The sequence below is a fragment of the Dendrobium catenatum genome, unplaced genomic scaffold (assembly GCF_001605985.2).
Source record: "Dendrobium catenatum unplaced genomic scaffold, ASM160598v2 fragScaff_scaffold_847, whole genome shotgun sequence".
Classification (NCBI taxonomy): domain Eukaryota; kingdom Viridiplantae; phylum Streptophyta; class Magnoliopsida; order Asparagales; family Orchidaceae; genus Dendrobium; species Dendrobium catenatum.
In genome coordinates this window covers 6,250,034-6,256,642 of record NW_021319309.1, presented here as the reverse complement: position 1 = coordinate 6,256,642, position 6,609 = coordinate 6,250,034, and the positions used below count along the sequence as shown (strand labels likewise).

At 30.5% G+C, this 6,609-nt stretch overlaps 2 non-coding genes across 2 annotated transcripts; both read left to right on the top strand.

Annotated features, from left to right (window-relative positions):
* Positions 1-1,670: 1,670 nt before the first annotated feature.
* On the top strand, positions 1,671-1,785 carry LOC114580191. Its single transcript, XR_003701511.1, has one exon. It is a non-coding gene; the product is annotated as a U5 spliceosomal RNA (small nuclear RNA).
* A 4,537-nt stretch (positions 1,786-6,322) lies between these two features.
* LOC114580185 lies at positions 6,323-6,469 on the top strand. The gene has a single exon (XR_003701505.1). It is a non-coding gene; the product is annotated as a small nucleolar RNA snoR136 (small nucleolar RNA).
* The last annotated feature ends 140 nt before the right edge of the window (positions 6,470-6,609 follow it).

Sequence of the window (6,609 nt, the reverse complement as noted above, 5' to 3'; positions counted from 1 at the left end):
TCTAGTTAAAAAGGTTGAGTTTTTCATTTTATTTTTACTTTGAAGATGTTTATTTTATTGTTATGCAGTTTTTTACTTTAAGTATATTGTTGAAACCCTAGTCAAATTTTGTTATGAATCTTTTTATAACCTCCAGTGATTTTGCCTCACTGCTTGAATTGTTCTAATCCGCTAGTTTGCCATTAATGTTTGGTAGTACTCAGGATTTGATTTAAGGAGGATTTCATAAATCCTCTAAATCCTGATTTTGGAAGTTCTTAGGGGCCTAAATCGTGAAAACTGTTTGGTAACATTCATGATAAATCTTATTAAATTGTGTGCGACTGTTTGGCTATAGAGGGGATTTGAGGAGCAGACTCTTCCTCCAGAGCCAATGGATTTCATAAATCCTACAAAAAATAGGATTTCAAAAATTCAAGATTTAGCACGAGAAATCAGAATTTTTCGTCTATGTCATCTTTCATTTTCCGTGAGATTTGGTTTTGCATTTTTAGGCCGTTTGGCTGAATTTCGCTCAAATCTGCCTCAAATTCGGCCTAAATCCTGCTACCAAACAGCCCCATAGGATTTTGGCTTAGCTCATGGTAGGGCGCGTGGTTAAATACTTGAAAGCAGCAGTCCTTTTAATGCAGGTGTCCCCTATTATCTGTAGTATGATTGAGTGTTATTAACTAGTTTTAAAATACAACAGCAACAACAACAACAAGCCTTTATCCCACTACGTGGGGTCGGCTACATGAATCATTTTTTCTCCATTGTGTCCTATTAAAAGTCAAATTCTCGTTTAAAAAGCTAATAAACAAAAGTCATTCCTAATATTTTCTAACCAAGTCTTTTTATGTCTGCCCCTACCTTTCTTAACATAAGTCAAATCTAATACCTATACTCTTCTAATCGGGTCATCGGAAGGCCACCGTTTTATGTGACCAAACCATCTAAGGCGACTCTCTCTCTAATTTTATCTTCAACTGGAGCTACTCCAACCATTTCACGTATATGCTCATTTTGTATCCTATCTCTAAGGGTAAAGCCACTCATCCACATGAGCATCCTCATCTCTGCCACACTTAACTTAGTATTATGCTTCTTTTTTAATGGCCAACATTCGGCACCATAAAGCATTGCAGACCTCGTCACCATCTTGTAGAATTTTCCCTTGAGTTTGAGGGGTACTTTTATATCACACAACAAGCTCGTTGCATTCCTCCACTTCAACCATCCAACTTGAATTTTGTTGATAATATCCCCATCAATTTCACCATCACTTTGAACAATAGATCAAAGATATCTAAAATGTGTACTCTTATTAATGACTTGATCGCCCAAAGTCACAATCCCCTCACTAGGTCTATTACTACTAAAATTACACTCCATATATTCCGTTTTAGATCTACTCAAGTGAAAACCTTTAGACTCTAAGGTTGACCTCCATAATTCAAGTTTATCTTCAACTCCGTCTCTAGTCTTATCAACTAGTTCTAAAATGATTCGATAAAATTTATTTTGTCTCATTAGTTGATAGTTGCTCTATTTTGTGCCTTTATATTTTTGTTACAAATTCAATGCTAAGCAATTCTATATTGATGCTTAAATTTTGATGGATTAAGCTGAACTTGAGTTGCACTGATTTCATGGAAAATATATCTACTAAGTCAATAGTGAGAAATCGCAGCTGCGTGGTGAGCACAGTGCAAACTATTCTTTCGCCTTTTACTAAAGAATACCGTATGCACGCCACTTAAAGCAATAGTGATAAATATATAAATAGATAGTTTGACTTCGATTCGATAAAATTTATAATTATAGTTTTCAATCATATGTGTATAAATTGGATGTGGTATTCCATCAAGTATAAAACAACTATGATTACCTAATTCTCAGGGAAATCATTTGCTTGGCATGTGTTCTTGATTTTATTATATCTTGAGAAATTTTTTACATTAAAGTTACTCCTATTTTCTAGGATATAAGTAATGAATTGTATTTATAAGTTGGGTGGGAACAGAATGTATCATCTGTCATCAAATCCAGGTGATTTATATAACTAATCCTCAATTTTAGGTTAAATAGTATTTATAAGTCTTAGAATATTGAATAGAGTAGGAAGCAATGAAGGTTTGGGATTAAAAATATTAAAATTTAAGTTTGGGCAAACGTGAGATAGGAAGTATTGTTGAGGTGCTTGGTTTCAGGTGAGCATATTATGGGGGCATTTAGAAGATTTTCTATAACGCTGTGATGCTAAGGTAGTCGGGCGCCATAACACTAGTTCAAAATAATAAAAATTTGAATATTAAAATATCTTAAACAATTTTCAAAACTCACTACTTCTGCATGCTTGCCAGAGAAAGGAGGAGGAAAGAAAAAAATAAAAAAGAGAGAGGAGTTTGGAGGCCGAGGCCCAGGATTTATCTGTCAAGCTAATTTAGGAAATTGTAAAGCTCCTAGTATACTCATAAACCCCAGTCGATGATTTTAATTACAATAAATTTATAAAAAGTTATGAACAAAAATATATTTATTTTGGGTTTTATGAAATTATCACCACATGATTTTTGGCATGTTATTGTACTCTTTATTATAGACTTTTTTGTTATATATAATTGAGTTTTCAACATTTAATTTTTCCAATACCAATTTATGAGTATATTTTTGAATTGTTTATTTTGGTAATAATAGTTGTTTATAAAGGGAAATTTACATACATACCATTTTATTTCATACTATTTATATATCTAACACCTAAAATATTAATATTACATGCCTACCACCCATATACAATTTTAATATAAAATATATAACTCATATAATTCCTTTTTACCATTCATACCATCCTATAAATTTTAATATTTCATTCCATGCAATTCAAATTTGTTCTATGAGTGGTAGGCATGTAATATTGATGTTTTGGATGTTAGATATGTAAATAGCATGAAATAAAGTGGTATGTATGTAAATCCCTCTTATATAAATGCCTTAACATATTAAGATGAATTTTCTTTTGAAAGTGAAAATTAAAAAGAAAAAGTTCAATGAGTAGTCCTTTTTATAAGTATCGTGGCATTTTGTTAGTCATTCATTCATCATCCATCATCTGAATATTGCATTAACTACCTAATTTATTTATTATTGCATTACATTTCATTTTTGTATTATGTGGCATTGAAGTTGTTTTGTTCTGAAAGATGAAGAAGTACAATTTTTTATATGTTATGTACATTTTTTATATGAAACAAGTGTGGGAGGTTAAGCAGCATTGCAAGTACTTTTTTGGCCCCTTCTGTGTCACATCTCATAATCTAATTTAGAAGGATTTTTTTTTATCTTTTAATAATAATAAAAATTACCAAAGCTATATATTATCTTTTATTAATAATATAAATTAGGAACGAAAATAATTCTATTAATCAAAATATTAATATGCATTTGTATTCATACTTCAAAAATTATGTATAATAGCTAGATGTTACACAATCGTAATATACTATCTATCTACCCCTAACTGTAAAAGAATAATTAAAAAAAATAATAGAAAACCTGGAGGATCTTATAACTGATCAGTTTCACACTCCCGATTATCTTTCGTGACCTAAAATCATTTAAACCACATATAATGAGCTTAAAAGTCTAACAAGTCATTAAATCATATAACTGAATTCAAAGCACGTTAAAGAAGTAATATATTTGTTGTCAGTCAATTTATAATATTAGCAGTCAATATGATCATGCATCTATACATAAATAATAAACTATATATAGTACTAATAAAAATTGTTAAATAATGGAATAGTACATTACCTAAGCCAATAAAAAACAGTACAATACACTAACAGTGAAATCTATAAATCAATATTAATATTGAATCAATAAAACAGTTATCATAGTAGTATTATCAATCCATAAGAATAACATATAAATCAGTACAACTGAAATATCTATAAAGACTGTCATAATCATATATGTGCAGTAAAATCGCATAAGAGTATGCACATGATTGTGGGCTCCAAAAATTTGCACCTCAGCCTCTTCTCGCATGCTTTTATTAACTGGAGAGTTTTAACGAATTAAGATTCGGGGTAAATTTTCACAAGATAGCTTAGGTTTTATAAAAGACACTACACAAAAATTTTAACCTCATTTTGTGAGGGCTTTACGATATAAGTTATGATTTTCTATAGTCATAAGCCCCTATAATTAATTGCATCTCATGATAACGACAAAGAACTTTTGATTTAGACTAGTTGTTAAGTAGGTCGCAATAATTACATAGTGTATAATAGCAACAACAATCATGAGTTACTTTGTCCAAGAATATCTTATCAACTTGGGGTGGATGTTTGTCTATGTGAGTTGATTTGAGTCCACCTTAGTTGATAAAAAGGGCTTTGTGCCTATCAAATATATCTTATGATTTATTACTTAAGAACATAAAATCATTAGGGAACATGTAGACTTCGGTCATAATTGTAATATAGTTGTTATATTTTGCAGTAAAGTCACTCAAGCAGAGGACACATGTCATGTCCCTGCTGGCATTAGGTTACCTGAGAATGAATCTTAGTGATACATCTGACATGACATTCACTCATAATGAAATGAAGCTAATTTTAAATTTATCACCCTGACAAATTATTGGAAGAGGCGGATGAATTTTAGCTTTAGGTTTTTGATGATTAAATTTTCATTTAAAACTTTAAAATTTAATAGATATTAGATTTCAAAACAAGCTTTAAGAATTGATCTATCTAGTTGAGATTTACATTCAAGTAGTTATCAACGAGGTGATTTTGAAATCACTTTAAATATTCATATTTCATAAAATATACATATTGAAAATATGGGATCTCCTTTGATTGAGATATTTATCAATACGACTATCTCGGGGTTTTATGATTGTCATTTGAAAAATATATGATTATGTTGGAATTTTGATAGTTAAAAATTTAGGCTGTTACAAATGGTATCATAGCAATACACCAGCCGAAAGATGAGAGTTAAGTGTCATACAAGAGAAAGTGCCACGCCATGGAGCCACCTCTTGAATCCTATATGGGACAAAGTGCTTCATGGTGGGAGCCACCACTTGAACTTGTAGGGGCCACATCTAAAGTCCTATCTGCATGCTGGATGATTATGAAATACAGATTCTGATGAGGATGCCAGTTACTTAAGTGGGAGAGATTGTGAAATCCCTAAGTAAAAGAAAGCTAACTCTTAAATATCGAGACACCTTTTGGTGTAATAGTTGGAATTTCAGTAAAAAATTCTGTAGTTAAGCGTGCTCATCTCAGAGCAATTTTGGGATGAGTGACGTGCTGAGAAGTTACACCAACATGAACAAATAGTGAGGCTCTTAGGTCGAAGCAGACAATATCTCGATAGATAAAGTTTGGATTGTTAAACAGGCGACTTACATTACTCATTAATTTTTTCATACTGTAAACGACTATCTGACTCAGCTATATAACTCAAGTCCTAGTTAGCATGAATTACCCATTAAAGGGGCGACTTTGCCTAATTCTATTTTTTTTAAATCATGTTTAAATGATTAATTTAATAATTAAACATGCTTAGTGTTATAATCTTCCAAAAAAAAAAACTTAAATTTGGGAACTGCTAAATAATTAACTAAAATTTACACCATTATGAATATTAATATAAAACAAAAATATAAATTTAAAACATTAATATATAATATAAATATATGATATCAATTTTATTTATTAATAAAAGTTTGTTAACATCATCAATTATTGAAATATTGGTTTTGACTTTTGAGATCATGGCTAGTTAATTTCAAGCCTTGAACTTCCCAATATATAATGATAAATATTCAAATTCTATGTTTTCTTATTTCATGTCTTTTGATGTGGATCTCGTTTTGTGAAACAGACTGTATGGGTGCGTTCAGCTCATCAAGACAGATCAGATGGTTCCATTCGCGCTTCATTTCACATGTATCGAGGATAGAAAAACTGAGATTATTATTTAAATATATATAAAAAATGAAATAAATAAATTTGATTGATCAAAGAGGCTAGCATAAGCTAAAGTTTGACGTGTTTGAGGTGCGCAAAATTGTTATAAGGCTCAGTTGTTTGCTACTTTGCTGCTTCTAATACATCATTTGCAGGAATGCACAAATAAATAGATTTCCAGTATTAATCTATTTAATCAATTTAATTCTCGGTTGTTTTAGGATTTTGAAGCTTTAGATACCCAAATTTATGGTAATTTTTTAGCAGAAGGAATATAAAGTTTAGTTACTTTATGCCAATGAAAGATTATGCTTTGCTTCCAGTTTTAATTCCTGATCTATCATTGAGCTTCGCAGAATTTATTTTAATTCCTATGATTGTTGCTATTGTTTTTCTGTAGGATTGAAAAGTGCGAAGCTAGAAAATAGGCTCCCCTCGCTATCCAGTACAGATACTTCTTACTTTGCATTGGACGTTGGGGAGCTACATTGTTTGTATATGAAATGTATAGTATACCAGTATTAATGATTTATGTATAAAATTGTTAAATTTTGTAGAAATTTATTGCCATTTTCTTATATTAAATTTTTTTTTTGTTCTTTTTTCTTATATATTTTTCTCATTTATTGTA